Genomic DNA, 18460 nt, shown 5'->3' with positions numbered 1-18460 from the left:
CCCACCTCCTGCGTCCACACCTGTGTTATCCCCTAAGTGTGGGCAGAATCGGTGACTCACTTCCAGCCAGAGGAATACAGCAAAGGGGATGGGATGGCACTCCCAGAGCATGCTGGGTTAGGTAAGATGGCATTGAGTCTTAGGTAAGGTTGCATCAATAGATGCTCCTTCTCAGCAGGTGGGTAATTAAAAACCTGTGGTACTTCTACACAATGGAATACTACGCCTGATGAAGGAACTTTTACCATTTGCAACAGCATGGATGGAGAGCATCCCTGCTAAGTGAAATAAGCCAGTTGGAGAAAGATAAATATCACATGATCTCCCTCATATGTGAGATATAATGATCAACCTAATTTGATAAACAAGAATAGATCCAGAGACAAATGGCAGAGGGAGAGGGGGTTAAAGAACAAACAAAGGACTTGTATGCATGCATATTAGCATAACCAATGGACACAGACACTGGGGCGGTGGGGGCTTGCCCGGGGAGGGAAAAGGGAGACATATGTAAAACTTTAGACAATAAGAAAGAGAGAGAGAAAGAGAGAGATTCTCTTTGCTGGCTTGATAAAGTTAACAGCCACATTAAGAAGACTTTACAGCCCTAACTGGTTTGGCTCAGTGGATTGAGCGTTGGCCTGCGGACTGAAGGGTCCCAGGTTCAATTCCGGTCAAGGGCATGTACCTTGGTTGTGGGCACATTCCCAGTATGGGGTGTGCAGGAGGCAGTTGATCAATGTTTCTCTCTCATTGATGTTTCTAATTCTCTATTTCTCTCCCTTCCTAAGTAAAAAGAACAATATAGATATAGATATAGATATAGATATAGATAATTTTTTTTAAAAAAGAAGAAGAAACCTTTATGCCCTCTCTGGTTTGGCTGGATAGATTTCCACCTGCAGACTAAAGGGTCCCAAGTTCGATTCCGGTCAAGTCACATGCCTGGGTTGTGGGCTCAATCCCCAGGAGGTGGGGTACAGGAGGCAGCCGATCAATGATTCCCTCTCATCATTGATACTTCTATCTCTCTCTACCTCTCCCTTCCTCTCTGAAATCAATAAAAAATATTAAAAAATTAAAAAAGGCTTTACTTGGGTGGTCTCTAGGAATTCCAGGTCAACAGATTAAAGCAACAAAAGGCTGGGGCCCTCAGTTACACAGCTATAAGGAAACGAGTATGGAAGCAGATTCTTCCCCCTTTGAGTCTCCGGATGAAACCGCAGCCCAGCATACCCTCCCCACCATTCTCCTTCTTCTTTTCCTTAGCCCTCTTCTTCCCCCAAAACATAAAATAAAATAAAATAAAATAAAATAAAATAAAATAAAATAAAATAAAATAAAATAAAATAAATTCTGCCCAATCAATACTGATTACAACTCTGGGAGACCCAGAGCTGAGGACCCAGCTAATCTATGTGGACTCCTGACCCACATAAACGGTGAGATAATAAAAGCATAAATCATTTGAAGCCACTGAATTTATGATAACTTATTATGTAGCAATAGAAAACTAACACAACAGATCAAGAAAGAAAATACAAATGGGACTTCTTTTTTTAAAAAAAGCAAATGTATTTTTAAATATATTACCATGGTTCAACACTTTATGAAAGGTATATTTTTCCTCCTACCCGTCTCCCCCAGCCACCCAGTGCCCCAGCCCAGGGATAATCTCTGTTACCAATTTCTTACATGTGTGTCCAGAGCTAATCAGTGCATATTTGAGCAAACAAATGTATATTTCTTTATATTTTCCTTGCTTACTATATATATATATATATATATATATATGCTGTTCTAAACCTTTTCATTAAAATTTTTTTTAAAAAAAATTGATTTCAGAGAGGGAGGGAGCAGGAGAGAGAGATAGAAACTTCAATGATGAGAGAGAATATCTGATCGGCTGCCTCCTGCACTCCCCCCTCTCCCCACTGGGGATCGAGCCTGCAACCCAGGCATGTGCTCCCAACCAGAATCGAACCCAAGACCCTTCAGTCCACAGGCCAGTGCTCTAACCACTGAGCCAAACAGCTGGGGTTCTTTTTTTAAAAATTATAAAATATAGCATTCACACAGGAGTGTATGAAACATACATGTGCTATTTAAAGACAGAGCCACTTGTGTAACCTCACCCAGGTCTGACATAAAGCAGATCGGTGTGTCGGAAGCCCCGCCCCTGGCCGTGCGGCCTCTCTTCTCCCACTGCTTCTCGGAGGACATGGCCACCACCACAGCGACGTCAGCGCGATCATTCCCTGGTCTTTTCCACAGAGTTTCTTCCCGCGGCCTGCATCCTCAGCTGCTGACCAGCGGTTCCACTTAGTCCATTTTGATCCTCACCTAAAGGGAAACATACTCTTCTTTTGTGACTTACTCATTGAGCTCAACTTTCTTATGCAAACGAGCCACGTCGATGCATGAAATGGTCACGTGCTCGTTCTCTTGCTGTCTGGTTTTCCTCGGTGCTAATAAACCACAATTTTTTTTTCCATGCTACCATAGACGGACCTTTAAGGCTTTCCATTTTTGTTCTCTGAGAAACAGTTTTGTTTTGAACATTATTTTCCTGACTCCTGGTGCCCATGGACAAGGCTTGCTCCAGCAGTCTTGATGCCAGGCGTGGGATTTCTGGGGTGGAGGACATTCATATTATCGTTTTTACCAGCTTACACTCTGCCAACAGCGGGCGAATTTCCACGGCTCCACTCCATCACCCACGTTTGGCATTGCCAGACTGCTCCATTTTAACCACGCTGGTGGGTACGCAGTGCTGTCTGAGTGTGATTTTTAAAGTATATATATTTTATGGATTTCAAAGAGAGGAAGTGAGAGGGAGGGAGAGATAGAAACATTAATGATGAGATAATCATAGATTGATCGCCTCCTGCAGGCCCACTGCTGGGGATCAAGCCAGAAACCCTGGCAGGTGGCCCTGATTGGAATTGAACTGTGACCTCCTGGCTCATAGGTCGATGCTCAACCACTGAGCCACACTGGCTGGGCCTTCATGTGATTTTAATTTGTATTTCTCTTTTATTTTTTAAATATATTTTATTGATATTTTTAAAGAAAGGAAGGGAGAGGATAGTTAGAAACATAAATCAGAAAAAAACAGCAATCAGCTGCCACCTGCACACCCCCTACTGGGCATGTGCCTGCAACCAAGGTACCTGCCCTTGACCAGGATCGAACCTGGGACCCTTGAGTCCGCAGGCCGATGCTCTATCCACTGAGCCAAACCGATCAGGACTAGTTTGTATTTCTCTTTATGTCCATTTGGATTTCTTCTTTTATGAAGCACCAGTTCAAGTTTTTGTTCAATTTTCCATTGGCCTGTTGGTCCTTGTCTGATTAATATAATTTGTAATGTCCCATTTTGTTATTTGTCCAACTTGGCAAGTGGATCACGATCACAAATATGATAAGATGCTCACCTTCAACGATAAAAGAGATACCAAAACTACGATGGTGTTCTCTATTCCTCTTGTCACTATCAGATCGTGCAGCTTGATGACACTGTTGGCGATCGGGTGAAGAATGCTCATAATACACTGCAGGTTGGGTGTGTACATGGGTGAGTTTGGCATATCTAACATACTGTGGAATGCATGTTCAGTTTGACTTGGCTGTTTCATTTCTAGGAATTTATCCTGTGGCTACATTCACTTATGTGTGAAGTAACATGTTCAGGGACACTCATGGTAACACTGTTTATAATAACAAGATATTAGAAGTGTAAATACCCAGTGGCTAAGGACTACTTAAATAACGTATGATACATATTTACAAGGGAACTTGTAAAATATACTAATGTATATTTAAATTTTTTTTTATATGGGCTGAAAAGGAATATCTCCCAAGACACACTGCTAAGTGAGAAAATGGCCGCGTGTAGGACGCTGGGGATGAGGCGCGCCCGCACCGCGGGAGAAGGGCTCGATGCTCGCATTTGTGCAGAATATCGTGGAAGGATCCTTGGACGGGGGTTGGGGAATTGGGGTGGAGAGAGGCTTATTCTTCACTGTGAGTCCCTTTGCACCTTTTGGGTTTTCTAGTGGGTACATGCATCACCCACTAAAAATAAATGAAAGCCCTAACGAGTTTGGCTCAGGGGATAAAGCATTGACCTGCGGACTTAAGGGTCCCGGGTTCGATTCCGGTCAAGGGCATGTACCCTGGATGCAGGCACACCCCCAGTAGGAGGTGTGCAGGAGTCAGCTGATTGATGTTTCTCTCTCATTGATGTTTCTGACTCTCTATCCCTCTCCCTTCCTCTCTGTAAAAAAATCAATTTTATATATATATATATATATATATATATATATATATATATATATATATATATATATCGCTCTACTCTTTTAAAAAATAAAATAAAATAAATACACTTAAAATGCGTGGGGCTCCCCTTATGGGCCAGGCCTTTGGGGAACACTAGAGATACAGACGGTGGTGAATAACAGAGACTTCGCCTCAGGGAGCACCCAGTCCAGGATGGAAGTCGCTGGAGCCATCACCGGGGTGCTCCCACAGGGGTCCCGGCGCAGGGCCTCTCAGTCCGGCCCGGGGAGCAGAGGAGGAGGGCGCGGCCATGGGGCGCAGACACCGGCTGCGGAGGAAGCGCTGGCTGAGGCAGAGCAGGCCGCTGCCGTTTGAGGAACTGAAAGTCCCGCTCAGCCGGAAGCTGACATGAGCTGAGTCTATTTCCAGAAAAAGACACAGAAGAAATACGGGAAAAAGATTGAAAGGGGGCAAAAGTGGAGTCAAGAAGACTGGTTAAGAAGCTTCCGCAGTCATCAGAGGACAAGAGGCTGAGTGAAGAAGGTGGAAGCCCTGACCGGTGTGGCTCAGTGGATAGAGCATCGGCCTGCGGACTGAAGGGTCCCTGGTTCGATTCCGGTCAAGGGCATGTACCTTGGTTGTGGGCACATCCCCGGTAGGGGGTGTGCAGGAGGCAGCTGATCGATGTTTCTCTCTCATCGATGTTTCTGACTCTCTCACTCTCCCTTCCTCTCTGTAAAAAAATCAATAAAACATTTTTTTAAAAAAAGAATGTATTTCTTTCTCCAGGAAAAGTGCACAGGTAGGAGGCCCAGGGCTGGCGGTAGGGACTTCCGCTGGCCCCAGCGGCCCAGCCTCCTCCTCCCTCTCTCTCAGCATCTTTTCCTGGGTTCGCTCTGCTGCAGGCCCCACAGCCCTCACATTCCCGGTCCAGCGGGAGAAGGAGGGTAGGAGGGTGGGAGGGAGGCTGTCCAGCCCGAGGAGGAGGAGGAGGAGGGTGGGAGGGAGGCTGTCCAGCCCGAGGAGGAGGAGGGTGGGAGGGAGGCTGTCCAGCCGGAGGAGGAGGAGGAGGAGGAGGAGGAGGAGGAGGAGGAGGAAGGTGGGAGGGAGGCTGTCCAACCGGAGGAAGAGGAGGAGGAGGAGGAGGAGGAGGAGGAGGAAGAGGAGGAGGAGGAGGAGGAGGAGGAGGAGGAGGAGGAGGAGGAGGAAGGTGGGAGGGAGGCTGTCCAGCAGGAGAAGGAGGAGGAGGGATGGGAGGAGGCTGCCCGCCCAGAGGCTCTCCGGAGCCGCACTCCGCACGCACCCCGGGGCCCAGCACCTAGTCCCCCGCTGCGCCCGGCCGCAAGGCCGCCCGGGGCGTGGAGGCTTCTCCGCGGGCCATGGGCACCCCCACATCTCACAGACCAGGAGCGGAACACATTAGGGAACAGATAACCTTCTCTGCCACACGCCACCCCTATGCCCATGTCTACGAAAGATGACACCCCAATTTTCGTGAGATAGTCATGCTTTACACTGTTATCCCACATAATTATTAACAGCATTCCTTCTCACTCAAAAGTAAAAAAAAAAAAAAAAAAAAAGGGTGGGCAATGGTATATGTACAAAGATAATAATTTAATAAAAAATTTTTTTAAAAAAGTAAAAAAAAGAAAAAGGGTGGAGGCTCCTCATAAAGCTAAGCATGGAATTACCATGTCATCCAACAATGCCAGGTGCAGACCCAAAAGAACCGGAAGCAGGGACTCGAATTCGTGTGCATGCCCCTTCTCAGCAGCACTATTCCAAATAGCCAAAAGGTGGAGACAGCCAAGTGTCTGTCAGCAGACGGAGCATAAACAGAACATGAAATACATACGCGATGAAGCAGTATTCAGCCAGAGGAGAATGAAGCACACCCCGGCCGGCATGGCTCAGGGGCTGAGTGTCCACCTGTGACCCAGGAGGTCTTGGTTCGATTCCTGGTCAAGGCACAGGCTCCGGGTGCAGGCTTGAGCTCCAGTCCGGGGCGTGCAGGAGGCAGCCGATCAATGATTGTCTCTCATCATTGATGTTTCTCTTTCTTTCCCTTTCCCGTTCCCTTACTCTCTGGAACCAATAAAATAAAAAATAAAAAATAAAAGGAAGAGAGAGAGAGAGAAATGAAGTACTGATTCATGCTACACCATGGATTAACCTTAAACACATCATGTTTAGTGAAAAAAAGCCACACACAAAAGGACAAACATTGTTTGATTCTACTTTTATGAAGGACCAGACTAAACAAAGTCACAGAGACAGGAAGTGGTTAGAGGGGCTGGCGAGGGGCGGGGGAATGATTGTCTAACAGGATAGAGTTTCTACCTGGGATGCTGAAAAAGCTCTAGAAATGGATAGGGTGACGGTAGCACAACAATCTGAATATACCTGGTGCCACCCGAACACTTCAAAAGGGGGAAAATGGCAAATTTTGTGAAGTATATTTTACTGCAAAAAAATAAAAAAAAGTTTGAGATATTTATCCAGGAGGAAAAAAAAGCATTTGTATGTCCATACAAATACTGACTTTCAGAGCAGCTTTATTTGGAATACTACTCAGCCATAAAAAGGAATAAACTCCTAATGCATACATAAATATATATTTAAAGCCCTTGCTGGTTTGGCTCAGTGGGTAGAGCATTGGACTGCAGACTGGAAGGTTTGGGTTTGATTCTGGTCAAGGGCACATGCTCAGGTTGTGGGCTCGAGCCCCAGTAGGGGGCATGCAGGAGGCAGCCGACCCATGATTCTCTCCTATCATTGATATTTCTATCTCTCTCTCCCTCTCCCTTCCTCTCTGAAATCAATAAAAATATACTTTTTGAAAGAAGAGTGTGAAGGGGACAGTGGGCGTGCCCCTGAGAGGAGAGGCTGGAGCAGCAGGAACATTGAGAAGCTACCCAGTCACACATGGTGACTCTCCCTGAAAAGACTCTCCGAGGCCAGAGGATCCGGATCAGCTCCTGAGACGCTTCCTTGTTGGCGGAGGAACGAAGGGGATTCCGGAAGGAGGCTGGCTAGGAGCAGTCACTGGGGCAGGAGAAACCTGGGTTAGGTGGAGCAGCTGAGGCCGAGAGAGGAGCGTTTGGGGAAGGGGGATGGGCAGCAAAGTGGGCAGGTGGGAAGCACCAACCCAGACTGTCCTACATCTCTGATCTCTGGCAAAAAGTCAGTGGTGGTCACACACACACACACACACACACACACACACACACACACACCCGTAGCAGAAGGTGTAGAAGGAATAGGGGGAAAAGCGCAGAGCCTGGTGCCCAGCACCACAGGGCCAGTCAGCTCCGCCACCTCAGGAAAGACCCAGCCTACATCCTCGGCTCCGAGATGGGGCCTGAGGGACCGGCAGGTACTGCTGGCCGGTTTGGTTCAGTGGATAGACTGAAGGGTCCCAGGTTCAATTCCCATCAAGGACATGTACCTTGGTGGCGGGTACGTCCCCAGTGGGGGATGTGCAGGAGGCAGCTGATCGATGTTTCTCTCTCATCAATGTTTCTAACTCTCTATTCCTCTCCCTTCCGCTCTGTAAAAAAAGCAATAAAAAATAAATAAATAAAGCAAAAATAAATAAAAGCTCTGGCTCCAGACAGGCCGCTTGCTGTGTGACCTTGGTCAGTGTCCTTGACCTCTCGGAGCCCCGGTTTTCGGGAGGTTCAGGGCATATTGGCAAGATGAGCCTCAGGGGCTTACGGCCAGAATTCGATGAGAAGTCGCAGGAGAGAGCTGGCACCTGCTCACAGGGGGTCCAGGGGAGAGGGCTGGGTGTGCCCTCTGCTCTCCGCCCTCGCCCTGACACTGCCTCTGCTGGGTGACACCGGGGGCAGCGGGAGCCAGGGGGGCGGCTCGGACAGCCACTTGGCATCCTGCAGGCCGGCTGGCTGGGTCAGGCCTGAGCAGAGGTGCTGTCTTCGAGGGACGGGGGAGAGGTGAGCCTGCTGGGGCCATGGGGAGCCGCAGCCTCTCCTCAGCTTGGACTGGCTCCCAGGCCGGCAGCACGATCGCCCCCTGACCCTCGAGAGGAGCAGCTGCCGGGGCAGCCCCAGGGCAGGCGGACCCCACGGGAGGCCCCTTAACCTTGGGCAGCTGCCAAGTCCACGCCAACAGCTGGTCCCCGCGGGCCATCCATCACTGAGGACACGAGCTGAGCGAGCTGAGCGTGGTCGCTGGCTGCTCCAGGCCGTGGGGAGGAGGAGCAGGAGGGGGAGAGGGAGGAGCAGGCAAGTGAGGGCTCAGAAACAACCTCCTGACCTCACCCCCCAAACCCCACCCGCTGCCTCCCAGCCCAGGGGAGCAGCTTTGCATCCTCTGGGCACACTTTTCTCCACCCTATGGCTCTCCCCACGCCGCAGGCAGCGGCCCGTGGGCTCACCGGGAGGCTGCAGACACACGCAGAGTGGGAACCGGAAAGGCCGCGGGACAAGCCCCTCACACACACGCGGGGCCCGCAGGCCCGCAGGCTGGCTCTCCCCGCCGGGAAGCGGACCTGGAACCCGCACACGCGCTGGAGCCCACGGCGTGGGGACCAGGCCCGCCCTGCGTGTTAGTCAGCGCAGCGGTCAGAGGCAGCCTGGACCGGCCCCTGGGCCCCTGGGGGTGGATTCCAGGCAGGCATGCTTTTCCTCGGCTCCGGACAGAGCATCGGTGAGAGTGGTTCGTCCGGAAAGGGCTGCGGACGCTGTCACAGGCTGCGGACAGAAGCACCCAAGAGGGTGATCTGTCATTGGGTCAGGAATGGCCGAGAACTGGCAGGGGGTGGGAACACCTGGTGTCACCGGGATTCTGTCAACGACGCCCTTTCACATCCTGAAAAGACACACAAGTAAAATCCGGATGTGGAAACCGCTATGTTTGGGTGCTGGGAGCATTTGCTTATAACTGTCCTCGGCAAAACAAGAATCTGGGGGAGCCAGAGTGATGGTTGCCCTGGGGCGGGGTGGAGACGGGGCCAGGTTTCTGGGGTGCAGGCGATGGTCTTCCCTCCATTTAGGGAAGGGTTGCTCTGTGGGTGTGTTCACTTTATCCACCAAGCTTTTCTGGGTATTGTCCTCTATAATAAAAGGCTAATATGCAAATAGATGGAATGGTGGAACAACCGGTACAACCGAACAACAGGTCGCTATGACGCGCACTGACCACCAGGGGGGTGTGCGGAAGGAACATGGTGGGCTTTGGCAGAGCCCTGCTCGCCAGTCATCGGGGCGAGCCTCTGGGGTTACTGAGAATTCTTTGCTCCCACGTGCTGCAGTCCCACTGGGCACTTGCACCTGCTGCTGGTGCCGACCCGTTATCTCCTGAGGGTGGATTCCAGGCAGTTCCCAATCACTCGGCACCATCAGCGGGTGCGAGTGGTGGCTGCTGGCCCTGATCACCCCTGAGGGCTTCTCCACCTCCCCCTGCCCCTGAGGGGTGATCGGGGCAGCAGCCAGCACTGGCACCCACTGCTGGCGCCGGCCCCGATTGCTCTGCGCTGTCAGCGGGTGCGAGTGGGGCCTGTGCGGTCAGGTCAGCACATGGGAGCGGCAGCGGTGGCAGGAGCGGGGCTGTGGCAGACAGGGGACCAGGGCCGCAGCGGGAAGGGTTGGGTGGGGTGCAAAGAATGGGCTGAGACCTGCCCCTGTGCCTACTGCAGCCTCACAGTTCCTTTCAAGGTGCACAAATTCGTGCACTGAGCCCCTCGTACTTCAATAAAATGTTTGCTTTAACAAAAATCGGTGAATGATGCCTTCTTTTTTGAAGACAATAAAATATTTTCGAAGGCCCTCCTAGGGTGAAAGGGACTTTAGGATTACCCATCAAATTCCACGCTGTACTGACGAGAAAGGCAGGCTCCCGGAGTCAGGGGCAGGACCAGAACTGGATCTTCAGAACCTCCGGGTCCCCATTCCACTGAACGAGGAGGCCTCAGCAAGAAGCTTATTTACTCATTTATGTTTGCTCAGGAAGTCAGTTTGAATTAAGAAACCTCTTAGAGGACCAGGGATTTATTGAATTTTAAAAGAACAGTGAGCCGAAACCGGTTTGGCTCAGTGGATAGAGCATCAGTCTGTGGACTGAAGGGTCCCAGGTTTGATTCCAGTCAAGGGCATGCACATTGGTTGTGGGCACATCCCCAGTAGGGGGTGTGCAGGAGGCAGCTAGTTGATGTTTCTCTCTCATTGATGTTTTTAGCTCTCTATCCCTCTCCCTAGCTTCTGTCCCTTCTTCTCTGTAAAAAAATCAATAAAATATATTTTAAAAAAAGAACAGTGATTACCTTTTGGCATCTTTTTAAATTAAGTAGTCGTTATTTTAGTTAGTTTTGAATTAGTTGGAGGTGCCAAAGCTAAAAAACTAAAACACACACACGTACAACAACACCAAAAAAGTATATAATGCAAAACCTCCTTCTCATGGTTTCTTGGGGCTTTGCCTCTCCCCTGCCCCAGGTGCCACTGCAGGGACTTCTGTGCATCTTCCAGAGATGGTCTGTGCATGGTGAACATGCTCCCCTCTCATTCCCCCAGGAGGGAACATGCTGGACACGCAATCCACACCCTGCTCCTGTCATTAACAACACACACTGCACCCTGAGCATGCTCTCCCGTGGTTTGACTCTTGATTTTTCACTATGAGATCTGTCTGTCCACATCCTCTGTCCATTTTTCTATTCTATTTTTTCATTGGGTTGTCCGTTTTTATAAAAACCAAATTTTTACTTAGAGAACATACTTTATAGAATGAAAAAAATCATACCTGTTCAGCTCAAAAATCACAGTTACTTTTGGTGTGGTCCTTTGATGCTCTTTTCTATAGGCATACATATTTAAAAAAATATGTATATTTTTTATTGATTTCAGAGAGGAAGGGAGAAGTAGAGAGGAGAGAGATAGAAATATAATGATGAGAGAGAATCATTGATCGGCTTCCTCCTGCATGGCCCACACTGAGGAATGAGCCCACAACCTGGGCATGTGCCCTGACCGGGAATCAAACCGTGACCTCCTGGTTCATAGGTTGATGGTCAACCACTGAGCCACACCATCTGGGCGAGACATGCATATTTTTGCACTGTTACAACCGATGATAATAATGTCCACCATTTATTGGGTGCTTCCTGGGTGCTCGGCAAACAGCTGTAGAGGCGCATGAAACTTCCGCTTCTGCTTTTCCACGTGCTGTAGCAGGAGTGGTTTTTCATGTGGCGACATTAGGCGGAGGATTCTCATTTGTAATGGCTGCTTAGCAGGCTGTCAAGACAGCATGTATACTACCCTGGGATTAGCTGTTCTGTGACTGTTAACTTTGAGATGCTTCTATTCCCTTATCATTTCTGGTGAATACACCCTTCAAACCTGCTTTAAAAATTAAATTCCCACGTTGATGTAACTTGCACCTTACTTTAATGTCAAATAAGCATCCTTAAATATTTATGCATATTCAATCACCATAATTAAAATGTTTGCCTTATGAAGCAGAGGGAAGTAAAATGGTACAGGAGTAGCGGGTAGAAAGGGAGCACACACGTGCATTGCACATGTACTGCTTATTAACATAGACCGCACATACAGAGACTCAGCCATGGCCAAGGGGTGATCTTGCACTTCTTTTTGTTAATCCTCACCTGAGGATATTTTTTCCAAAGATTCTGTACCGAATCTTTCCAGTATAGAAGATATTTTTTCCATTTTTAGAAAGAGTGGAAGGGAGAAAGGGGGGGGGGGAGAGGTGAGAGAGAGAGAGAGAGAGAGAGAGAGAGAGAGAGAGAGAGAGAGAGGGAGGGAGAGAGAGAGAGAGACACTGATGTGAGAGAGACATATCAACTGGTTGCCTCCCACGGGGCCCTGGTTGGAGCTAGGGATGGAACCTGCAACCCAGATACATGCCGTTGGCCAGGAATCAAATCCAAGACCCTTTGATATGCGGGCTGACACTCTACCCACTGAGCCACACCGGCCAGGGCCCACTCTTGCTGTGCAAACTCCTCCCTTGCTGATGCCATCAGCACAAGGTCACACAGCTTGGGCAGCAAAGCTGGACAGGAATCCCAGTGCTCCGATGTCTCCGCTCACTGCCCTTTTCACCGCTCCGAGCTGGGGAAGCAGGGGACCGCAGAGGAGGGGGGTCTCCAGGGAGTGTGGGAGCAGCAGAGGTCACTGCTCAGCTGCATCGCCCTGGGTGCCAGGCCACGCCGGCCAGGCTTCCTTCAACCCCAACTGGAAATGGCAGGTCCCGGAGCCCAAACTCGCAAGAACCCACTACCTCCCACGTTGTCTGCCCCCCGGTAATGGAAGCCTGCTTTTGTGTTCCTAACCCCTCTTTTTCCACCGGCAGCCTGACCCCACCCCATGGCATACGGGGTGGCCACTCACAGGGCATGGACCGCCACCTTGCTGTGGGACTGGGCCCCGTAGTCAAGGTTTGGGCGATACTGGTGGGGCAGGTGGTTCAGTCATAGCCAATCAGTTCTTCCCGGTCCCCTGGCTGTGGGAGCCTGAGGAGGGACCGGGTTCTTCGTGTAGGCTGTGCATGGAGAGGAGAGAGGGTCTGCCTGTAAGAGAAATGAGACAAGCACGAAAAGAGAAATAAAAAACAAGCAGAGTCAAGAAATGGAGAGCCTGGGCCTTGGCCCTGGCCGGTAGCTCAGGTGGTTAGAGCATTGTCCTGAGATGCCAAGGTTGCTGGTTTGATCTTTGGTCAGGGTACCTACAAGAATCAACCAATGAATGTGTACATTAGTGGAACCACAAATTAACGCTTCTTTCTCTCTCTAAAACCAATCAATCGATTTTTTAAAAATGTTTAAAAGAAAGAAATGGAGCCTTATCTACCCTGGACCATCCAGCCAATACCTCCTCTGAGGCTTCAGAATTACCTGGATCCACAAATCACTACCCTTCCTACACCAGTTCCTGATGACAGGTCAAGATGAGGACCAAACACATTTCTTTATATAATTGATTTTGTACAGAGAGGGAGGAAGAGAGAGGGATAGAGAGTTAGAAACATCGATGAGAGAGAGTCATTGATCAGCTGCCTCTTGCACACACCCTACTGGGGATGTGCCCGCAACCAAGGTACATGCCCTTGACTGGAATCAAACCTGGGACCCTTCAGTCCCCAAGCCGACGATCTATCCATTGAGCCAAACCAGTCTTGGCAGGACCAAGTATATTTTATCTGGCAGGTTTCCAGGATCACCAGTTATCATTTAGAAAAGTAAAATGCCCCAACCTCAGTGAATAAGTAGAGGGGAATTCTTTTTTATTTTATTTTATTGATTTTTTTTTTTTTTTTTTTTTTTACAGCGAGGAAGGGAGAGGGATGGAGAGTTAGAAACATCGATGAGACAGAAACATCAATCAGCCGCCTCCTGCCCCTCCCTCCCCCCAGGAATCATGGCAACCCGAGCATGTGCCCTTGACCGGAATCGAACCCGGGACCCTTCAGTCCGCAGGCCGACGCTCTATCCACTGAGCCAACCCGGTCCCGGCTAGAGCAGAATTCTTAAGAGCATGGTTCTGAGGGCAGGTTTCCCGGGTTTGTAACTCCGCTAGCAGGATAAATCTGGCTATATCACTCCTCTTCCCCTACGCTTCATTTTCCGAATTTGTATTTACTACAAATCCATGTGTCAATACATTTATTGTTGACTATACTACTGTGTGCTACAATTGGCACTTTTTGAAGTCTGACTGTGTGCCAGGCCCTGTGCCAGGCCCTCTCCAGGGAACGACGGCACAGCAGGTGAGCGTGGGGGGCGCGCGCGGTGTCCAGTCCCCTCCTCGGTGGCCGCCTCCGCTGTGAAGGGTGGTGCCCATCCAGATGCCCACAGAACACGCCAGCCTTTCTCTCTCCCCCTTCCTGGCTTCTCCTGACCCGAGGCTCAGCGTTAATCATTGCTTAGTGGGCGGGGCCACGTTCAGACATGGGCAGGTGCCCGTCGCCTTTCTGTCTGCCCTGGCACAGCCGTGTGGGACAGAAGGCTGGCTCACTCTCGCAGCTTCTCCACCTGCACCTGCAAAAGGTGAGTCAGTTCGCAGGGCAGGCCCGGCGGTCTTCACTCCTGGGGTGAGAGGAGGCCCGGGCCAAAGCCAGATTCTCAGCACAGTGAACCCAGAGCCCTGGGTTGTCGCTATAGATTGCCCAGTTGGTTATTTTCTTAAAATATATATATTTTATTGATTTTTTTACAGAGAGGAAGGGAGAGAGAGAGAGAGCTAGGAACGTCGATGAGAGCGAAACATCGACCAGCTGCCTCTTGCACACCCCCTACCGGGGATGTGCCCACAACCAATGTACAATACATGCCCTTGACCAGAATCGAACCTGGGACCTTTCAGTCCGCAGACCAACGCTCTACCGCTGTGCCAAACCGGTTTCGGCATGAAGAGTACTTTTAACCATAAGCAACTTGCACCTTCACTGCTGGCGTTAGTGCCTGCTGCAAGTTAGACTTCTGTCTCACCCCGTGGGTCAGAGGCCAGAGGCGAGAAGCGGCGAGAAGCATCCTGGGCACCTAAACGGTGAGTTACTTGTGCTCAGAGAGGGTGATGCGCCCACCTGTGGTGGTGGCACAGCCGCGTGGCAGAGCCTGGATTCAAACCAGGTCTGCCCGGAGGCACGGCTCCCGCTCCTATCCGCTCACCGCGGCCAGAGTTAGTAGTTCACTCCGTTTTGCTCTAAGGAAGCACGGACCAGGGAAGCTGGAGGGAACAGGTAAGCATCCCGTACAGCCACTCACCCAGCACGCCTCCCTTTCTCTGACTCTTCTAAACCGGATTGTAGCTTCCTGTTTAGAATCTGCATGTCCATACACACATATCTGCTAGGCCCTATATTACAACTTTATATATATAAAAAAAAATACAGTTGCTTTTCTCCTGCCAGGTTAGGGTCTCCTCGGTGGCCTCATTCATCCCGTGTCTCCACTCATTCATGCCAGTCTTTTTGAGTCACTTCCTCTCCCGTGCGTGGGAGCAGCTCCCTGTGTCTGTGGAAGGGATGAATGGGTTGGTGAGTGGTTGCTACCCTGATGACTGCTGTGTTGCTAGGTGACTAACTCTGGTGATGGTTGGGGGGGGGGGGGTGCTGTGTGAGATGAGAGTGCGCCTCTCTGCACCTTCCTGCAGGATCAGGGGCACGTGTGGGTGGGATTCCACGCTTCGGCACTGCCAGCGAGGAGCGGGGGGGCCGGGCTTCTGACAGTGACTTCATTGTGCACGGGGAGAGGGCGATGGGAGGAGGGGGCTGTGTCAGAATCTTCCCGGTATTGAAGAGTATAGTTTGAAAAATCCCCAAGAGGCTCTCGTCCCTCTGTCCTTCGCGTGGAGGATCATGGGGTGACAAGCTTTCTAAATAAGGGTAATGAAGGAACTGAAGTAATGAAGGAACTGAAGGGGCAGGTTCAGCACAGCATCTACCCCTGTGTTTCTAACCCCTGCGAGGGCCCGGGAGGTGGGAGTGCGAGAAGCTGCCCGCAGGAGCATGTGGTCCGTGCCCGGAGGTAGCCACCGCCACCAGCACAGAGATGGTCACCCGGAGGAACGGTGCCCAATGTGGCAAGACCTTCCATGTTTTCAGGAGAGGCCACACGTGCGGGTTTTAATGCATCATCTCCCAATTTAAAAAAAATTTAAATATATTTTATTGATTTTTTACAGAGAGCAAGAGAGAGGGATAGAGAGCTAGAAACATCGACCAGCTGCCTCCTGCACACTCCCTACTGGGGATGTGCCCGCAACCAAGGTACATGCCCTTGACCGGAATCGAACCTGGGACCCTCCAGTCCACAGACTGACACTCTATCCACTGAGCGAAACCAGTTTGAGATTAAGAAATATTTTTATATTTTTATCGATTTCAGAGAGGAAGGGAGAGGGAGAGAGAGAGACAGAAATATCAATGATGAGAGAGGATCACTGATCGGCTGCCTCCTGCATACGTATTCCCTCTTTATTAGAAGGATGCTCACAGCTGCAATTCTTTTCCCAGGGAATTATTCCCTTGATCAGAAGCACTGCTGTGTGGAATGCCATGAGGCACATCAGGCATTCCAGAAGTCCATGGATGGTGGCCCTGCCAGGAGCTCTGCAGGCAGGGAAGGCAAATCCTACCCAGAATGCATACTTATTCCAGTGAGGGCAAACTGCTGCCCCCTCATGAAGAAAGGGGTCCAACATAATCAACCTGCCAACAGATGCCACTGATCCACAGGGGGGTGAGGGCGTATTGGTGGTTAGTCTCTGCTGTTGGTGGTTAGTCTCTACTGAGGAATGGCAGTAGCCAGGCCTGTCGCGATGAGGGCATGTCCTTGCTGTTTATCCCCATCTCTGCCACACGGACCCACCGAATCAGTGCCAGGGTGGCCGGTTCAGAGGCTGACTGACAGCCTCAGAATGAGTCGTTTCGTCTGCTTCACTGAGAGTCTCCTCTGCTATAGCTGTCCTTCACATGGGCCACAGATATGTCCACATAGTGCCCAGCCACATACTTCATCCTTGGGCTTCCCTACCACACTTCCAGGCCTGTTCCTTCAAGTTTCTGTGAACCAACCAGGAGCATACGTTCAATTTCAGTCATCTCTAAGTTCTGCTCTTTGGGAGAATTTCTCTTCACTGTTGTTTTGTCAGGAGCACTCTTGATTGAGCTCGCAATGCTGATGGGTGAACAGGTGAAATACTGATGGGAAACTTCATTCTGGAAGGATCTGGCAGAAACCACCCCTATCAGTCACAGAGAGAGACAGCCAGATCTCATGCAGTGGAATGGAAAGTTCACAGCGCCATCATATAAGGATGCCATCGGCAAAATCCAGAAATGTAGTAAATCCTAAAAGACAAACTATCCGGTTTCTTAAAAAGTATTTAAGCTGTGTGATGGGTATGGGTATTTAAAAGGAAGGAAGGAAATAGATTAAAAGAGGTTATAGATTGCTCGGCCAGCATGGCTCAGTGGTTGAGGATTAACCCATGAACCAGAAGGTCAGGGTTTGATTCCTGGTCAGGGAACATGCCCAGGTTGGGGGCTGGACCCCCAGTGCTGGGGCGTACAGAAGGCAGCAGATCAGTAATTCTCATCATTGATGTTTCCAACTCTCTTCCTCTCCCTTCCTCTCTGAAACTAATAAAAAATATTTTTTAAAAAAAAGAGGTTATAGATTAGAAGAGCCTTAAGAGACATATCAACCAAATGTGGTATATTTGGTTCTTGATTGTAACAAACCAATTATACAGAAAATTATTTATATGTATAGTCAGGAAAATGTGAACATGTATGACTAGATAATATTAATGAATTATTGTTATTATTTTTAGGTGTGATAATTATATTGTGGCTATGTTAAAAAACAAAGTCCTTGACTATAATCCTTATCTGTTAGAGAGTCATACCGGTTTGTTTATGATTGAAGTAGAATGAATTCTGAGATTGCTTTCAAATAACCAGGCAGGTATAGATGGAACAAAATTAGCTTTGTGTGCCGAGACCGGTTTGGCTCAGTGGATAGAGTGTTGGCCTGCGAAAGGTCCAGGGTTCGATTCCGGTCAAGCGCATGTACCTTGGTTGCGGGCACATCCCCGGTAGGGGGTGTGCAAGAGGCAGCTAATCGATGATTCTCTCTCATTGATGTTTCTAACTCTCTATCCCTCTCTCTTCCTCTCTGTAAAATATCAATAAAAAATATATTTTAAAAATTAGCTTTGTGTTAAGAGTCATTGAAGCTGTGTGATGGATATAGGTACGTAGTGTTATAGAATAGTAAGAAGCTAGGGAAATTCTAGGACAAGTGGAATAGGGGAACTAAGAAAAACAGGGAAACAGCAGTTTACAGCCACCTAGTACACCCTATCTTCCCTAAACCAAGGATAAAGAGTAAAGCGTTTACACCTCTCCTCCCCAACCAGAGGGTAAAAAGCTCACCGTAAGCCACCCTACTCCAGGAGACAGATGACACAAATCCAATTAGTGCCATTTGCCAACCACACCCTGGACAGACAAATTAAGAGAATAAATCTCATTTTAGTACATCAGCATAAAGCTGATGGATAATTCCATGTTTTAAAAAATATGTTTTTATTGATTTCAGAGAGGAAGGGAGAGGGAGAGGCAGAAACATCAATGATGAGAATCATCCATCAGTTGCCGCCTGCACACCCCACACTGGGAATCC

At 49.4% G+C, this 18460-nt stretch overlaps 1 long non-coding RNA gene across 1 annotated transcript in view; it reads right to left on the bottom strand.

Annotated features, from left to right (window-relative positions):
• Positions 1 to 16586: 16586 nt before the first annotated feature.
• Positions 16587 to 18460, bottom strand: part of LOC311620503 — a 3325-nt gene continuing 1451 nt past the window's right edge. The window contains exon 3 of the long non-coding RNA XR_014794703.1: positions 16587 to 17121. This is a non-coding gene — a long non-coding RNA (uncharacterized lncRNA). The remainder of the gene's footprint in view (positions 17122 to 18460) is intronic.

This window comes from Pipistrellus hanaki, assembly GCF_964339955.1.
Source record: "Pipistrellus hanaki genome assembly, chromosome: 3".
Lineage (NCBI taxonomy): Eukaryota > Metazoa > Chordata > Mammalia > Chiroptera > Vespertilionidae > Pipistrellus > Pipistrellus hanaki.
The sequence above is the reverse complement of the archived record's forward strand: the minus strand, read 5'-3'. Positions and strand labels throughout refer to the sequence as shown.